Source organism: Dendropsophus ebraccatus, chromosome 10 (genome assembly GCF_027789765.1).
Source record: "Dendropsophus ebraccatus isolate aDenEbr1 chromosome 10, aDenEbr1.pat, whole genome shotgun sequence".
Lineage (NCBI taxonomy): Eukaryota > Metazoa > Chordata > Amphibia > Anura > Hylidae > Dendropsophus > Dendropsophus ebraccatus.
In genome coordinates, this window is record NC_091463.1 from 14623051 (window position 1) to 14642804 (window position 19754).

Consider the following 19754-nt stretch of genomic DNA (forward strand, 5'->3'; position numbering starts at 1 on the left):
GTACTACAGCTGCTGTAGGTTGATAAGAGATGGAAGGGATGGAAGGCCGTGTGATGTGATGTGTGAAACGTGAGGTCATCAAAAAAGAGAGGAGCTGTCTGACTGATTAAGGCGTGTAAATATATATAGACCATACAGTCGTAATGTATACAGACCCCTGGTATGCTTCCACAGTCCTCCATGATTTTGTCATGGTTTTCGGACTTCTGTTGGAAAAGTTAGAAACATGCAGACCGATAAGGTCTTATAAAGGCTTATAAAGCTGCCAAGAGTCATAGGTGTTACCCACCAGTCAGCAAGAATCCATAACTATGGGTAACAATAGGGCAGATGAAGTAGCTAGAAAGGAAGCCTTAATGTTTCTCCAAAATTAATTAAGGCCCGATGAGAATATGATCATGGATACTTTAAAGACCCTCCAAATCGGCCAGGACCCCGAACGGCCATTACAAACCAGAAACATAAGGATGTCTGAGCGAATGCGTCTCCTATCCCTTTTCATGTTCCGGGAAATGGATGTTTGCACATTGCAAGTTTTTTCACAGTTTGTAATGGATTGGAGTAAGAAATGTCTGATCTGTGCCGTCACAATCCAAGGAAAATGGTGGAGATGAAACATTCTGTAAAACATCTCCACCCATCCCAAACAGACTGCACCCAGCTCCCCAAATGTGGTGTCTATGGTACATAGGTCAAGGTAATAGGAGTAAGTCAAAGTAGAGAGACTTGTATCTCAAATTGTGAGTCCGCCTCTACTGTGTGAGATAGTGGAGGCGGACTCATTTGACAGGACCAGCAATTGCAGAAATGCTGGAAGAGCTGCAAATTAACAAGCCTCCCGAAAAGAAATAAAGAGTGTGTGTGAGAGAGAGAGAGAGAGAGTGAGAGAGAGAATGGTGTCTAAAAAACAATAGCTAAAGCGGAAGCAATTAAAAAAAACTACATATTCATTTGAGCCCACTGCTTCACCATTGTTTTTATACTCAACATAAATCTATAAAACAATATATATGGGTAGTGTGTGTGTGGGGGGGCTTCTTAACAATAGAAATCAACCAAATAAAGGAGTTAAATATATATATATATATATATATATATATATATATATATATATAGTGCAACAGCAACCCACAGGTGCAAGCTCTTACCATACATATTCCCCCCGGTGTACACATAATAAAAACCTGAAAACCTGCTCTGTAGATATTACATTATATTATTATAAAAAATAAGGATCTAAGCAAACTATTTGATCAAACTATTTGAATGCACCATTTCACCACGTTAAGGCATCCTCAGAGACATTGCCCTACTCTGGCATTCCCACACTAGTAATGGCCTCTCCTGGGCTGAATAAGCCTACAACTGGGCAGATAGGAGCCAAAAAAACCCTCTTTTAATAGCACCCTTGGGTAATGGGTGGAGTGCAAGGTGTGGCTACCTCCTGCTGGTTTGCACACCACCCATGTTCCACGGGTGCTATAAAAAGAGAAATTATTTGGCTTCTATCTGCCCAGTTGTAGGCTTGTTCAGCCTAGGTGACGTGGTGACATGGTACACTCTGATCAAAGAGTTTGCCAAGATCCTCATTTTTTAATATCTATAGAGCAGGTTTTTATCGTGTGTACACTGTGTGTGTGTGTGTGTGTGGGGGGGGGGGGGCGGTTTGTCAGTACTTAACCGCGCTCCGGTGCTGAGAGTTAACCCTATAGATACTGCGGCCTGCACGACCGCAGCATCTGCAGTCATGGCCAAAAGTTTTGAGAATGATACAAATATTAATTTTTACAAAGTCTACTGCTTCAGTTTTTAAAATGACAATTTGCATATACTCCAGAATGTCATAAAGAGTGATCGGCTTAACAGCAATTACGTGCAAAGTCAATATTTGCCTAGAAAATGAACTTTTTTCCCCAAAACACTTTTCAACATCATTGCAGCCCTGCCTTAAAAGGACCAGCTAACATCGTTTCAGTGATTGCTCCATTAACACAGGTGTGGGTGTTTATGAGGACAGGGCTGGAGATCAATCTGTCATGATTAAGTAAGAGTGACACCACTGGACACTAAAAGGAGGCTGGTGCTTGGCATCATTGTTTCTCTTCTGTTAACCATGGTTATCTCTAAAGAAACATGTGCAGTCATCATTGCACTGCACAAAAATGGCCTAACAGGGAAGAGTATCACAGCTAGAAAGATTGCACCTCAGTCAACAATCTATCGCATCATCAAGAACTTCAAGGAGAGAGGTTCCATTGTTGCCAAAAAGGCTCCAGGGCGCCCAAGACCAGCAAGCGTCAGGACCGTCTCTTAAAAGTGTTTCAGCTGCGGGATTGGGCTACCAGCAGTGCAGAGCTTGCTCAGGAATGGCAGCAGGCAGGTGTGAGTGCATCTGCACTGTGCACTGTGAGGCAGAGACTCTTGGAGCAAGGCCTGGTCTCAAGGAGGGCAGCAAAGAAGCCACTTCTCTCCAGAAAAAAACATCAGGGACAGACTGATATTCTGCAAAAGGTACAGGGAGTGGACTGCTGAGGACTGGGGTAAAGTCATTTTCTCTGATGAACCCCCTTTCCGATTGTTTGGGACATCTGGAAAACGGCTTATTCGGAGAAGACTAGGTGAGTGCTACCACTAGTCTTGTCTCATGCCAACTGTAAAGCATCCTGAAACCATTCATGTGTGGGGTTGCTTCTCAGCCAAGGGAATCTGCACTCTCACAGTCTTGCCTAAAAACACAGCCATGAATAAAGAATGGTTCCAGAATGTCCTCCAAGAGCAACTTCTCCCAACCGTCCAAGAGCAGTTTGGCGATCAGCAATGCCTTTTCCAGCATGATGGAGCACCTTGCCATAAAGCAAAGGTGATAACTAAATGGCTCAGGGAACAAAACAGAGATTTTGGGTCCATGGCCTGGAAACTCCCCAGATCTTAATCCCATTGAGAACTTGTGGTCAATCATCAAGAGACGGGTGGACAAACAAAAACCAACAAATTCTGACAAAATGCAGGCATTGATTGTGCAAGAATGGACGGCTATCAGTCAGGATTTGGACCAGAAGTTGATTGAGAGCAGCCAGGGAGAATTGCAGAGGTCCTGAAGAAGAAGGGTCAACACTGCAAATATTGACTTGCTGCATTAACTCATTCTAACTGCCAATATAAGCTTCTGTTACTCATAATATGATTGCAATTATATTTCTGTATGTGATAAAAACATCTGACAAACACACATAAAACCAGAGGGCAGCAGATCATGTGAAAATATAATATTGGTGTCATTCTCAAAACTTTTTGCCATGACTGTATAGCTGATGTCCAAAAACACCCTGGGCATTGAGGAATCAACGACCTATGGTCGTGAAAGGGTTAAGCCACATGCAGCATGCAACCTGCAGTGTGAACAGAAGCATAGAGGGGCTGCCAATTTTTCCTTTTTTTCCCCTTTACTGTATATAACTCAAACTTAATATTATGATCTCATATTCACCTACGGTGGTATTGCATATGGTGCTGTCTAAGAACACAGATGGGAAGCAGGAGGAACATGATTACTCGAAAGGGAAAGATCAAGGCTTTGCATAGAATGGCTTACTTATGGGTATGGTAACGGGTGCTGATCATAGCATTATATCTATAAACAGGCAAAATGTACCATGTAAAAAGGTCTTTTCCCTTACAGCACTTCATCCGTATCCAGCTACTATTTTAATATTGCACTTATGGGAAAGGACAGTCTATTGTTCCTTGGACAGGTCCATCAGTCTTAAAAATTGTAAGAACTTTAAAGGTATCCGGAAGTGTGGTTGTGAAAACCATCAACTGCTATAATGAAACAGCGCTCACAAGGAACGGCCCGGGAAGGAAGACCAAGACCACATCCTCTGCTGAAGCCATATGTTTATTGGCCTCCAAGACCACAAGTTACCAACACCACACAATGTCTCATAGAGATCGAGTATCAAACTAATGTCAACATCAACTGTTCAGAAGAGACTGCCAGAATCCAGTCTTCATGGTTGACTTGCTGCAAAGACACCACGACTGATGGACAACAAGAGGAAGAGAATCACTTAGGGCAAAAAAACACAAGAAACTGACATTAGACCAGTGGAAATCTGGACTTTGTTCTTATGATTCAAAATTCAAAATTTCTGGTTCCAACTAGCATAGCTTAATGGGACACAGAAAAGGTGAGAGGGTGGAGGAGGCAGGTGCGGATAAGCTTTACCATAGGCCCTGGGCTGTTCACCAAGCCTGGGCCCTCCACCCCACTGTAACTATGGCAGCACTAGCGTAGTGTTAATAGTACAGGATAGGTAATGTCATGATGCCCTGATGTGTGCAAAATTGCCATAAAAAAAGCAAAAAGTTTTTTTTAGCAAATTATGGCAGAGCTGTAGTCAGGAGACAAGACACCACTAAAGTATATGTCTTTTTGCGTGGCCATGGGCCCCCCAGGAGCTCAGGGCCCTGGGCTACCGCCCGAAACGGACCTATTATAATCCGCTACTGGGAGGAGGAGGAGGTGTGATGGTGTGGGGGCACTCTGCTTTAGTTTTTAGTCACCATCCCAAAAATCTAAACTATAAAACATACTTTAGTTTATTTTAAAATTAAAACTTGTCTTTACTAAAATGTTATTTCCATCTCCCCACAGCCCGTCTGTGTCCACTGAAGGTGATCAAAAAGCCAAAGTGCAGTGTCACAGAGCGGGTGTCCACTGCTTCTAAGTGAGCATGTCGGTACTATGTGTTATCGGTTCCGAGACTGAGGTCTGTAGTATGCTGCTCCCACCACCAGGTGTCACTGTGACTTGCACCTTATTTTGCACGGCTGAAGGAGAAACTATACTAAGGATCCTATTACATGGCCCGAGCCCACCAAGCACCATGCATTCTGTCTCTTACAAATAAACTTCCTTAAGGGAACATATTTAAAGTTCCTGATGATCACTCCAGGACTCAAGACAGTAATAAGGAAAGAGCTAATGCACAAGAACTGCTAGGTTTCCTAAGGGGTCACCCCGACAGCTAGCTTTTCCACTAGGTGGGCCTACGTCCCCGATCCTGTATTACTCTGTGCCCACAAAATAGCAAAGGTGGACGTTTATCCCCGTGGATGCAGGTACTGTTCATCACCACTCCCAAGGTGGTCAGAGCCCTCTCTCATTGAGTACCCAAGGGTCTAGATAAGCCCCCTACTCTCAAGTAGTCTCACTACCCCTGAAAGTCAAGTCCTCCCTATATCAGCGACCAGCTGCACAGTACTCCTAAAGCCTATTCAACTTTATACCCAAAGTCACCCCGACCAAGGGACCTCGGTCAGCACAAGTGTTATCTACTGTACCATTTACACTTGTATTCCGAGAGACTGTGTTTTTGTGCATTGCCCTTGAGAAGAGATTACAGCAAAGACTTTTTATGGTTTCACACTATCTGGGTCTCAGTACTTTATCGTGCACCTGTCGTACAAACATGAAGCTGTGTGTCAGTGTATCCAGGGGTGGGTGCATACCACTCCTGGCCACCGTGACAAATGCCTCAATTGGTACATCACCACCTCGTGCCATCTCAGAACAACACCTAGCAACCCCAGGTCCCTGCAAAAGCAGATGACTTACACAATTGACCCTAATGGCAGCTGTACAAATGGCGTAACACCAAAAGCTACCCTTTATGTGTAACTCCTGGATTTACATCACAGGTCAAAAGTCTAAGCCATTTGAATAACTCAAACCTGTGTTATCTGTTTGGTCAAATACAGAGTTACCATTTATACATGTTAACCCTTGATTGGCAACCCAACCACCATCAGCCAGACTTCATACACCTGCAGGGAATGTGCTGGCACGCTACTTCTCCCTTTTTATTGTGGAATCCCAAGGATTGTGGGTGCTCTGGTGAAAACACTAGTGTCACCGTGACCCAGACAGTGATAAGCAGAGGACTACGACCCTCATCCTCTTACTCACCAGCTCCTCTGTTACCATTACACACCCTCTTGGTAGCACATCATAATATTCACTTTGAATATGCACAAGCCAAAGAGACAGAAATGGCTGCACATCGCACCCATGGCTGACACGAAAGCTTGTTCAGCTACATAAAAAACCAACATCAGAAGTTAGTATATAATTTGGCCAAACCATATTGCCTCATGTACCACGTGCAGGTCTTCTGATACACGAGTCCCTAACCAAAGAACATCACTGTGCCGGTCAGCGACCACAATCCCTGCAAAACGTGCCCAAGCAGAGAAGGGGGGCCATGGAATGGCCCTGCCACCCCATTGCCACAGGACCAGACCCTAAAGGGCCCCCCAGACGGAAAAAGTGGACGCCAAGCAACACAAGTGTGAACAAGCTATTACCTCTCTTCATTCCTCTGCAGGTAGAATACTAGGAGATCCTCCCCTTATGTACACAGGTGCTTCCTGCTAATTTGGATCACATGGGTCTTACAAAGCACGAGTACTAGCTAGTGCTAATATTCACTTTGAGCTTCAGTGAATGTATTCATAGGTGATAGCACTGTGGATATAATGTTAGACATTGCTGTGGCTATATATGATCTATGTAGTATAGGCCCTTCTTAGAGGTGGTCTAGGCCCAGAACTCCCCCCAGTCTCACAGCAGATTTCATTGTTATTTATGTAAATGCTGCATACACATTGGCACCAAAAGCCCATGGATATATAGCTGCACATCAGCACAATGATTCTAATGCTTCAAAATCCACCAACGACCATATAATCGTCCTCCCTAATCTTCAACATTCCTATTATCATATCACATCAACAATACTATACAGTCATATTAGACAGCCCGACACTTGCGGTAAGTGAGTGCCGATCTGCTAGGTGGCCTAATAGATGGCTTGATATTTGTGTGGACGGGGCTGAAGGACATAGTTAGTGATGTCCGTGCAGCTCTTGATTTAAAGGGGTAAAATAAAAAAAGATGCTTACCTCTCCATGCTCCCCTGTAATCCTCCAATCCTCTCTGCGTCCCTTGATAACCAAAGCTGTTGAACCCACCTCAGCAGTGAGAGCCTGCTCAGCCAATCACTGACCTAGATTGGACAGCGCATTGGTCAGCGATTGGCTGTGAGGCCTGGCACTGCAGAGATGGGTTTGGTGGTAGCAGCTGCTGTCGGGGTGGGGGGTAAGCGTAAACATCTTTATTATTTTCTATACCCTTTAATCAGCCGTCGGCCACTCATCACCTATCACATGGAGGGATGCGTGGCCAGCAGCCGATGATTTTTAAGCGATCAGCCGTCAAGCAAAAAGTTACGACCGCCTATTGTAACATTTGTGGAGACATAAATCATTAAAAAAAATTACGTTTCAAAAGAAAAAAAATTTCAGCCATTTCATCATATTAAATCCAATACTTTTATGTTCATAACTATTACATTTGTAAAATTAAAGGATTAATCCAGGATTAAAAAACCTCAGCAGTTTTTTTTTTCCCTTCCTGCCCTCAGGTTGTGTCCATTACAACTTGGCTCCTTTCACTTCTAACACAACTAAGGACATGAACAGCATCGCAGCCGAAAGAAAGCAACTACATTTATTTCTAATTCTGGATATTCCCTTTAAGTTGAAGGGACTTCTTTTCGACATCTTATCCAAAAACATCACTTTTTTGACTGTTTGCATAATGAAATTCAGCTGTGAAAAAAGAGTAAAATTGCCAACAGTGAACTGTTATATGTCACAGAGGTTTTTTTTTTTTTTTTAAAGTTTTGACCGTTAAGATCTGGGTGCTCAGACCCCCACTGATCATCAGAGCAGGTGTGGTGCATGCTCGACTGGTCACTTGCTAGATAGTTATGTGTGACGCCACTTCTATGGTGGATGGTCGGTGGAATATAACTCAGCTGGTTAGGACATACGTGTGATGGTATACCTGCTTTCAGTGTGTGGCTGGCTATATTGCACCCCAATGGTTGGTGACCTGCCGGGTTGTGATGGGTACCTTGGGCGCTTATCACGGTGGTCCAGAGTGGAGATATGACCAACCGGACTGTCGGTACCACCACCCAGAGAAAGGGGAAATGACCCAAGGATGGTGTAGCTTGTGTGTAGGTGCTGGTGCAATGATCACTGAGTCCCAGTAGAATAAATAAAACTGTTCTTTACTGGCAATTCTCTGATAATACAGGTGAATAATATTTGACTGATACAGACTTGCTTTCACTGGATCTGTACTGAGAGTTGCTGGGGTAGAGAGTAAGATAGCAGTGCTGAGTGGTTACATGCTGAGAAAAGTAAAGAGTTCAGAGATGTGGAGAGGAGTTTTCCGGAAGAGTCCCAACCCAATTTAGTTCTGTGCTCTGACTGAACGTTAGTAGAAAAGAATACTTAAGAAGTGAATACTTAAGAGAAGAAGAATACTTTGTCACTATACCTTCTTCTGCCCCGTAGTGCTGAGTTACCCGTCCTACAAGGGTGACACAAGCCCCAGTCCTGGTCACCTGAGTTGAGCTAAGTGTCCGAAATTATATGGTGTCACCTGCGCTGTGAGATAGAGTACGTAGACCTTTGCACTAGCTTTGCTATATCCAGATCAGTTCTTCTGTCTAGGATACTGTCCTGCACTTTTAAAGATGTGGGTTGGGGTGTCCTCTCTTTAGTTTTTAGCACTGCATTGTGAGTATAAGGTTTGATTTAAGAAAAAGAGTCTCTGTGATCTACATATGTGTCTGTACACTACAGCTGGTCTGTCCCAGACAGAGATCCTGGCAGAGACAGGCTCCTGAGAAAAACTGACCTACACTTCCTCTCCCCATGTGACTACTTTCTACAGGGTGTATGCAACAACCTCTGTGAGTGGTGGTGGAGAAGAGAGTGTGAGAAGAAAAGAGAATAGAGAGAGAGGTAGAGAAAGAACAGCATCTCTCATTGGTGTACAGAATCTGAAAATACAATACAGTAACCCTTGAATAGCTACAGCTGTGCAATATATACAGAAATATGCAAACCTAAAGAGAAAGAGAAATGGCTGCACCTTACACCCATGGCTGACACTTATGCCTCTCGGCTACATTTAAAAACCAACGGCAGAATGTTGGTATATAATTTGATAAAACCATATTGCCTCATGTACCGCATGCAGGTCTTTTGGCCCACACGAGTCCCTACACTAAAAACAACACAGTGCCGGTAGGCAACCGCCAACCCCGCCAAGCAAACACCAACATGGGGGGGGGGGAACAGAATGGCCCTGCAACCCCACTGTCACGGGACCAAACCCCAGGGGCTCCCATATCTCGCAGGCACCGCCGGGGGAGAAGGCGTCCACCAAGCAACGCAAGTGTGAACAAGGTGTTACCACTCACCAATGCACCAGCAGGTAGAATGGGAGAAAGAGGAGGCACTTACCATATGTGCACAGGTGCTTCCTGCTAATTGGGGTCACATGGGTCTTACAAAGGAGGAGTGCTAGCCACATAGAGAAAAGAGAACATGTAAAATGCAACCTAGAGAGAGAGAAATGGCTGCACTTCCCACCCATGGCTGACACTAATGCCTCTCGGCTACATTTAAAAACCAACATCAGAATGCTGGTATATAATTTGATCAAACCATATTGCCTCATGTACTGCGTGCAGGTCTTCTGTTCCTGTTTTCCAGGCTCCTGCATTTTATATACAGAAATATACATAGCGACATCCAGTGGCAAAACTTATACATAACTTCATCACCACTTCAAAGTAGAAGGCTTTTGCAAGGGGTGTTCAAAGCAGAAACACCCGTGGTGGGATACCACACAGTGAGAAACAATTTTAATTTTTTTTTTTTGCTTTCATTCTCCTCTAGCAGAGAAGGCTGGAATGACCCCTCTAATTTCCACCTCCTTTGCAAACGTTATTGTGATTAGAACTACTAGTCTGTTCTTGGTTCCCTTTCATGAGTCAGAGAACACGGTCCCTATGGTACATGCACTAGTGGTGTAGATAGCATCTAAAAATACAAGGCCATAAATGCAGCTGACATTGCCTCCATTTATCCTTCAGAGGAGGTGTGCATGGGCACCATGGGTTCCCTGCACAGGTAAGTACTAAGGACCAAGAAATCATCCAATATCTGCTATCTTCATATTGATAAAGTTATCAGAGGGTGGAAAACACCTAACAGTAGTAATAAAACCATCAAAGAGTATAACTACTACTACTGTAAGTGCATTTTCTTTATTTATATGTGTGCTAAATAGGGATACATGATACAGATGTATACTAGTATAAATATCCAGGACAAACAATTGTTTGCAGGCTACATTTACAGGAAAAATCCTCCCAGATATCAATCTGGTTTATAAGACACTTGATATTCGTTTTGATCCCTTTAAGTTGGATACAATTATTCTTCCTAGCCAGGAGGAGAGAAAAAGGGAGTGGCTGATGTGATAGCAGGTTGCTGCCTGTATCACACACAGTACATCATCATAGAAGCAGTAACCTCTGCACTGCCTGGAATACCGGCTTACTACTCCCATCACAGACGGACGCAAAAAGAATTCTCCCCAAAGTCTAGAAGAGCAAGCAAAACTTGTTGGACATCATAGATGAGAAGCCCCTTTAATCTGGAGAGAACGATTAACGCACAATAGAAAAACAGCTCATTAATGCATCGGAGAGTCATTGCCACATCGGTATTTGAAGTGGCTGCGGAGAGCGCACGAGGTAAGGAACAGCTTCATTTATCTTGGCTTCTACGAGTAATCTCAATGGATTTCCTTTAGCCCTTTAATACATATATTATTATGGTGCTATGGACGTCTAGGAACGCAAGTCTCTGTTATTATTGTGTTGTATGTAAAGTGTAAAAAACTTTGCCCCATTGATCTCTGCTAAAACTTTTGTTTAGTTTTTCTTCTGCAGTCTCTGTCCCATTGGGAATGAAAACCATCAGAGGAGTTGTCTGGTAGATTGGTCTCCAGCTCTTCTCTCTCCTTTCCTGAATGATCCTCCAAGCTTATTTAGGATGATTTTTTTTTTTTTTAATGTGGTCATAAAACAGCATAGGACTTTGTTTCGGAAAAGAGAGATAAGTGAATTTTGAGGACACTAAGGGCCCTATTCCACCGGACGATTATCGTTCAGATTATCGTTAAATCGTTTGAATCTCGACGATAATCGTTCGTTTGAATAGCAGTTAACGATTAACGACCGAACGAGAAATTGTTGATCGCTTTATTAGACCTGGACCTATTTTTATCGTTGCTCGTTCGCAAAACGTTCGCATTGAATAAGACGTTCGGTCGTTCGCAGTAGATACGAACGCAATAGCGAAGAAAAAACGATCGCAAATACGATCATAAGTAACAATTATCGCTCCATGGAAATGAGGGAACGTTTTCAGGTATTTCGCAATAGCGGTCGTTTGAGATCGTTACTCGTTAACGATTATGCGAACGATAATCGTCTGGTGGAATACGGCCCTTAGATTCATCCAAACCTGAACACTCTGCATTTGATTACTGGTGGCTGAACTTAGGGCCTAAAACCACATGTATACTGCAATGGCCATAGGCTGTATCCATGTTTTCCAGGCCTCCCTAGGGCGGCATCCAACTTCTTCAGCCAACGGTAATAAAATGCAGAGCGTTCAGGTTCAGACGAGCCGGACTGTCCTCACGATTCACTCATCTGTATTGGAGATCAAGGTATCAGAAAGCTCCTATGATTTGTCTCAGGAGTAGACAGTGCAGCCATGTAAAGACTGTAGAAGAGAAACTGAGCAAAATGTTTAATAGACCAATGGGATTTTTTTTTATACCATAATAACTACATGGCAATAGCTACAAAGTGCATTCAGATAGGTCCATAGCCTTTGAGGCTGGAAGTAAAATAAAAGTCAAATTTTGGCTCTGTTAATGGTTTCCATACAAGTTTCTTTTTCAGACAACAAGAATAGCAAAGTCTGTGGCATTATTCTTGCAGTTAATGGGGAAGTAACAGCAGGTTAGACAAATCTAACCTGCTGATAGCTCTCTACTGCGAAAAGGATGCTGAGGATGATGTTATGTATCTTACCTTCATCCTCGGCTCCGTTCCCGTGCAGTTTTAATGTAGTGCTCTGTACGGTAAGGCCGTTTAGAGCACTGACCCACCCCTAGAGTGCCGATCCACCCCTACAAATGAGTATCAAAGGATCGGGCTAACCAGGGGCGTGCCGTATGAGCGCTATAGGGGCGGGGCAGTGTTTCAAAGAGACATACCTTCATCCCTAGCACCTTGTGCACATTAGGAGCTATCAGCAAGGTAGATTCATCTAACCTGTCTATAGTTCCCCTTTAATTTATCTACCTCGATATCTAGAAAAAGAAAAATTGTGTGACAATTCAGCTGCCTGATCCCCGTGTTGTGGGAATCAGACGACAATGGAAATCTCCTCCTCACAGCCTGTTTGCTAAGACCAGGATTTCATATTTGTGTTTCAGCAGAAGAGTTTGCGCAGATTATTGAGATTTGTTTGCGTTTCTTGAACTTATTGTTTTACAAAGTGTTTTGCTTGGAAAATTCTGAATCAATACAGGTCTTCTGGATTGCAACCAGCGACACTTGTTATACCAGTTAGTTATGCCAGCCCCGGACATTGGGGGGGGGGGGGGGGGGGGCATGTGGGTGAAAGGAAAAGATATACAGCATTTACTAAAGCTATGACCCATCTCATGCCCTGTAAAAAGTTATTTTACTGGAAAACCTTACACAACACAAGATGATTTGTTAGCACAAACCATGTGACAAACACATGAATATATTTAGCTATAAGTATTAAATGTATCACGATGAAGAGTAGAAGAAAAGGGCATGTGTCTGGGCTATGGGGTATGATTTGCAGGACAGAAGCAATGTCTTGCCCCATACACTTTATACTTTTGTTGACTGTACCCGCCGCTCACAGCAGGTTCGGCCATTGGTATGACTAAGTCAGTGGAGATGAATAATTATTGCCTGACTTCTCTGTACTGGGGGAGATAAGCCACAGCCAGGGCTATAGCTAACCCTCTCTTCCCCATAGAGAACACAGGAACACTTAGCTGTGCCAAAAGTTCCTGTGTATGGGGAGGACGGGAGAGATAACTGACTGTAGGAAAATTGTCAGTTATTCAATGTATATGCCCACCTTTATGTGATGCCACAATGGGGGAGAGGTTTGGTTTGGTCGCCCTGCCGGGTCAGCTGGTACAGTGGTGTGCTAGCTCAGTGGGTCTAGGGTCACTTGGGTACTTGTCACGGTAGCCTAGAGTGGTGTTGGACCCACCCGGGACAATGTGGCACCGCAGCAGCACAGTAAAAAAGGTTAACCCAAGTGTACAGGAGTGTGTGTGTAGGTGCGGGTGCGTAAGGATAGGCCAGAGTCCAATGCTTTAAAAGAATAGAACAGTTTACTTGGGAAAACGTAGTGCAATACAAAGAAAGTACTTTTATAGAAACACAATCCAGTGCAATACAAAAAGAGTACAATCTTGCAAGCGCTTTGAAGAAGGAAGAGCTTTGTAGTAGAGTAGAGGGGTTACATGAGGGGCCTTAACCAATGGAGAAATTTACTCTGCCTGAAACAGTGGAGGTGTGTAAAAGAGATATAGAGAACACTCACGGATGACCTATAGTCTGACTGCCTTCTGCCCCCTAGTTGGGGACTACCCGTCTTAGGTGGGTAATACAAGCCCCAGGACTTGTTATCTGGGCTAAGCCGACTTCCAAGACTTCCTGGATGTCCGACTCTGCGCAGTGGAATATGTAGACTTTCCGTACCTTTGTTCCACTGGGGTCAATATGACTGCTGAGGTAACTGCCCTGCACTCTTAGAGGTTCCTGGCGTGGACAATGTGATCCCTGTGCGGCTTCTCTCTCCTTGTAGAATTCTAGCACTGCATAGTGGTTCTGTTGCTTATAAGAAAAAACTAAGGTTGCTTAGTTGTGTCCCTGGCTTGGCTTCAGCAGAGACCTATCTGTCGTGCTCCCTCCCACACAGAATACAGACTACTAACTGAACTGACTCCTCCCACCAGGAACTAAGTCCTAACTACAGGGGTCCGTGTAACCCTGTGGTTGGTGGGCTGTCAAACGTGTCAAACTCAGGCCTTCCAGCTGTTTTAAAACTACAATTCCCTTCATGCCTAGACAGCCAAAGCTAAAGCTTCGGCTGTCCAGGCATGATAGGACTTGTAGTTTCGCAACAGCTGGAGGGCCTGAGTTTGACATCCCTGGGCTAGAGAAAGGAGGGAAAGCACCTGCACCTGTGAGTGGGTAAAGCCCAACATGTGACACACAATAGTTAACCCCTGACATACATCAGCTGTGCATAGAATAAGCTACATACAAACACAGTAGTGACACCTAGTGGGGAAAAACACTAACTGCAGTGGATAGCATATCCCACTTTGTGTGAACCCGAGGGAGTTACCTTACTCAGGTGCAATACAGGTTTAGGTGCCTGTACTGGGCCACCACATTTAGACTTCTAGATAATCCTCCAGTGGGCCCAGGCTCTAATGTAATAGTTGGCCACTAGAACCTATTTATAACCAGTTTTTTGTTATTAGCGTCTATTTGGCAGAAATGATCAGATTTTACTGATGATATACCCTGGGTGAACAATGGCATGGATCTAAAAGTAGACCTGCATGTGTTCTGTATAGATTGAGGGTGGGGGCCTTAGAATAATCTCCTTGCTGGGTGTAAGGAAAACCCGGCCCACACAAAAAATCCTGTAATCTTTGATGTAAAACCTTCTGTATTGATAGGATTGTGCTGAATATTACAACACTGACTATACAACGGATGAACACATACCTGGAATTTAGTCAGTGACTTTCTTTCCAAATATGGTTGTGCAATAAGAAACAGACGTTGGGTAGAAACATGAAGCTTGTGTTATGTGGCTGCAGGTAAAATTTCCTTCCTCACATGGCTTTTGGGACTTAAAGTGATACTGCAACCCCCATAACTTTACATGCAATTCTCTGCACCATCCACAAGCTTAGATGCTGCAGATAAAATATATGAGGATATATGATATGATATATGATATGATATATGATAATTGATCCGTCACCTTATGGGAGGTAATAACTTTGTCAGAAATTTAAATCTGCCGTAGCAGATAAATACCTCTTTTCCCCATAGGGATAAAACTTAACTTTTATTGAGAATCTTACTAAATAATAGGTGTACAAGTGTATATACAGTGCTATGGTTAAAAAAATTAGTTCTGTGGTGCTGAGTAGTTATAGATCCTCGCTTTACCGATCTTAGGTATTTATCGGCTTTATATAGCGTACTTGGTATGCTCTGACTGTATGGGCTTACAATAGTTGCAGCGGCTTGTGTCGCCTGCCGTATCGATCCAAGGGCAGTAAAGCCTAAGTCAGTGAGATTGTCCCACTCTTGAGCCTGGGGGTGTAAGACGAGTGTAAGACGCGCTCCTGTTTTCGGCTACGCTGCGTATCTCAAGTGGTCAGTTTTAGTCACTGTACCAGTATGGACGGGCTATTTACATCATTTGAACTATTATTGAAAATATCATGCCTTGACAGACCCGACTAGTTTCGCTGGTTCTCTGGCTTTATCAAAGGAGGCATATCAATCAAGCGTACTATGAATTGATTGCATAAAATATTTATACATTGTAGCACAGACGTGTCCAATATTCAGGGAGGTAACTCACCCCCCACTAATAGTGCAATCAACGTCAATACGGCATACCTGCTGCACACATACGGACAGTAACCATCAAAAGAACTATTTTTTTAACTATAGCACTGTATATACACTTGTACACCTATTATTTAGTAAGATTCTCAATAAAAGTTACGTTTTATCCCTATGGGGAAAAGAGGTATTTATCTGCTACTGCAGATAAAATATATAACTGTATAAAACTTCTCTGTGTTTTCTTTCGGCTATAAAATCGCTTTGTGAAGGGGTTGCCCTAGATTAGAAATACATAGGCCAGGGGTGACGCTGTTTTTAGAAGAAAACAGACATTTTTTTGTAATCATGGATAACCCCTTTAAGGCTGGGATTGTAAACTGCAATGGAAAGGGAGCGTGGTTAAAGTTAAGACTAGGAAGTCTCCAATGCACCATCCTCATTTACTATCCAGTACGGAGAGCTGCTACAGCAGGTGGCTCTTAAAGGGGTACTGCAGCCAAAAGCTTTCCCCAGTAATTGAAACACATTACAAAGTTATATAACTTTGTATTATGCTTTAATTACCTATCTGCCTCCCTTTCCTATCTTTCCCCCCTCAACCCCTCACCAGGAAGTGACGTAAACTCCTTCTTACCTAATGACTGTTGAGCACAGGCTTTTCTGTGGCAGCCATTTTGTGACAATGACATCATCGAGAGGCGGGTCTAAGCCCTCTTAAGCCAGCCTCCCTTTGTCAGATGACTCAGGTTGCTCAGCTCTGATTGGCTGAACAAGACGTAAGCCATCTAACAGTTTTACAGAGTCAGACATCACAGGAGACAAAGTGCATCATGTGAAAGCTCAATCCAGGAAGTGAAGAAAAAATGAAGCCATCAACTGGAGTTTCAGGGACCTGCAAACAGCGGGGAAATTCAAACGGAGACAGACTCAGAAGGGATGGTAAATGTAAAAACTATGTTTATGATTGATTTTTTTTTTTTAAATCAGCACCAGAGTACCCCTTTAAGCCTCTATTACATGGCTCAATTATTGGTAAGGCGTGTTGCTAGAAACACAACACTGATAACTGACCCATGGAGCGGGAAAACTTCCGCTTGTCGGCTGAACGCAGCTTTTGTGCAGCTTCAACATTTATCGTTATGGACTGCATATCTTCCTGTATAAACAGGAGATGTGCCGCCGACAGCAATATATTTAAACGGCCGCACGAACGATACAATGATTATTCGTGGGGCTCCGCAAGACACTGTAAACGAGTGCCGATCTCGCTGCTTGTCGCTCGCTTGCATCCTTGCACAGCCCCATACCAGGCCATGTAAAAGGACCCTTACTCTGAAGGACCTGACATTATAAAGACTGTGAATGGATTTCAGTGGGCACCATATCATGCTATAATATTTCTCTCTATGGAAATAACCACAGGATTACAGCAGCAGGGCACTGTAAGGTCTGATCTGATGGGAAAAAAAAACTAAAAATAAACTACCCAAAGTTGTCAAAAGAACTCAATAGAACTGCAAAACCACCTTAAATTTAAAACGATCCTGAACAATTAGTAAATAATTAATGGGCACTATTACATACCCCTTCTCTACCGGGCACTTTGCCACAATTCTTTAGGTCTCCAGGAGAAACTATTTAGGACGCTTCCTCCTCTCTTTGATCGTTTACAATGAGATCCTTCTGCAGGATTCTTATAACATGTATCTTCATATCCGGCAGGACATTCGGGAGGGTCTCTACACATTTTTATTCTGATGATTTAAGTAGGAAAATACAAAAATACACCCACGGGAATTTTAGCTTTTAGAGGAACTTGGCGTTAAAGTAGGAGGGGACTGGTCGAAATATGTGAGACTGGACGGTCTGCTAGTCATCCAAGACATCTTCTAAGAAAGTGGACCAGGCTGTTCGGCTTTATAGATGTCGCAATAACAAGAAATGGTTAACAGACACCCCCCCAGTATGTGGTACTATCCCATGTGTGTCCCAGGCCATCTTCACCTCTTCGTTTGCCAAACCTTGTATGGTTCCCAAGGTGGCTGTTAGTAAAAGGTTATGGGGGGGGGTATCTCAAATTTCTGCCGACAGATAATGATGGTGGACATAGGGGTTGGTTTTGTTGGATTTCCACTGCCTGACCGCTTTGTTTTCAGAGAGATAAGATGGCGCCAGAGCAGTCTGGTGGGGGCTTACCTCTTCCATCCCCATAGGGAACACATGAATGTTCACCTGTGCCGGACCCTCACCGATCTGCAAGTTATTGCGTATCCTGTAGATAGGGGATTACTTTTAATCTTGAGATATCTCCTATAATATCTAAACGGTTATGTCATTAAGGCTGAAAGCAGTGCAGCTATTCTAGGGTTAAATTTGGCACATAAAATATGGTAGATAACTTAGAAGGAGGAGTACAGTGCTTGTTAGCCAACATCTCCTTCAATGCACAGCTCTGTTGATGGAGAATAGACGTATTACTTGTACAGGGGTGTAGCTAGGATTTACAATGCCCCATAACAAAAAATTGTAAGGGGTTCCCCCTCCCCTAACACAAAGCACTGTGTGTATGTGTGTGTATATACACTCACCGGCCACTTTATTAGGTACACCATGCTAGTAAGGGGTTGGACCCCCTTTTGCCTTCAGAACTGCCTCAATTCTTGGTGGCATAGATACAACAAGGTGCTGGAAGCTTCCTCAGAGATTTTGGTCCATATTGACATGATGACATCACACAGTTGCCGCAGATTTGTCGGCTGCACATCCATGATGCGAATCTCCCGTTCCACCACATCCCAAAGATGCTCTATTGGATTGAGATCTGGTGACTGTGGAGGCCATTTGAGTACAGTGAACTCATTGTCATGTTCAAGAAACCAGTCTGAGATGATTCTAGCTTTATGACATGGCGCATTATCCTGCTGAAAGTAGCCATCAGATGTTGGGTACATTGTGGTCATAAAGGGATGGACATGGTCAGCAACAATACTCAGGTAGGCTGTGGCGTTGCAACGATGCTCAATTGGTACCAAGGGGCCCAAAGAGTGCCAAGAAAATATTCCCCACACCATGACACCACCACCACCAGCCTGAACCGTTGATACAAGGCAGGATGGATCCATGCTTTCATGTTGTTGACGCCAAATTCTGACCCTACCATCCGAATGTCGCAGCAGAAATCGAGACTCATCAGACCAGGCAACGTTTTTCCAATCTTCTACTGTCCAATTTCGATGAGCTTGTGCAAATTGTAGCCTCAGTTTCCTGTTCTTAGCTGAGCGGAGTGGCACCCGGTGTGGTCTTCTGCTGCTGTAGCCCATCTGCCTCAAAGTTGGACGTACTGTGCGTTCAGAGATGCTCTTCTGCCTACCTTGGTTGTAACGGTTGGCTATTTGAGTCACTGTTGCCTTTCTATCAGCTCGAACCAGTCTGCCCATTCTCCTCTGACCTCTGGCATCAACAAGGCATTTCGGCCCACAGAACTGCCGCTCACTGGATGTTTTTTCTTTTTCGGACCATTCTCTGTAAACCCTAGAGATGGTTGTGCGTGAAAATCCCAGTAGATCAGCAGTTTCTGAAATACTCAGACCAGCCCTTCTGGCACCAACAACCATGCCACGTTCAAAGCCCTCAAATCACCTTTCTTCCCCATACTGATGCTTGGTTTGAACTGCAGGAGATTGTCTTGACCATGTCTACATGCCTAAATGCACTGAGTTGCCGCCATGTGATTGGCTGATTAGAAATTAAGTGGTAACGTGCAGTTGGACAGGTGTACCTAATAAAGTGGCCGGTGAGTGTGTATATATATATATATATATATATATATATATATACACACACACACAGTATATGCTGTGATGTGGCCCCTTATGTACTGCAGTGTGTAAGTGACTCAAAGTTAATAAGATAAGGAGATATCTGCTTTACTGCTTGTGTACTGATAGCCCCTGACCTCTGCACCCAACTCCGCATAGTTTCCTACTTGATTAAGGCAGGCAGCCGGAAAGGTCAGAGGTGCAGTGAAGCAGAGATCTTTTTGTCTTCTGCTTGTTAACCCTTTTTTGTGTTGCAGCATGTAAGTGA

The 19754-nt window shown here is 43.7% G+C and overlaps 1 protein-coding gene across 1 annotated transcript in view; it reads left to right on the top strand.

Annotated features, from left to right (window-relative positions):
- The first annotated feature begins 10448 nt into the window (after positions 1–10448).
- Positions 10449–19754, top strand: part of LOC138766342 (uncharacterized) — a 113371-nt gene continuing 104065 nt past the window's right edge. The window contains exon 1 of the mRNA XM_069943885.1: positions 10449–10688. The gene's annotated coding sequence lies outside the window, so the exon portion shown is untranslated. The remainder of the gene's footprint in view (positions 10689–19754) is intronic.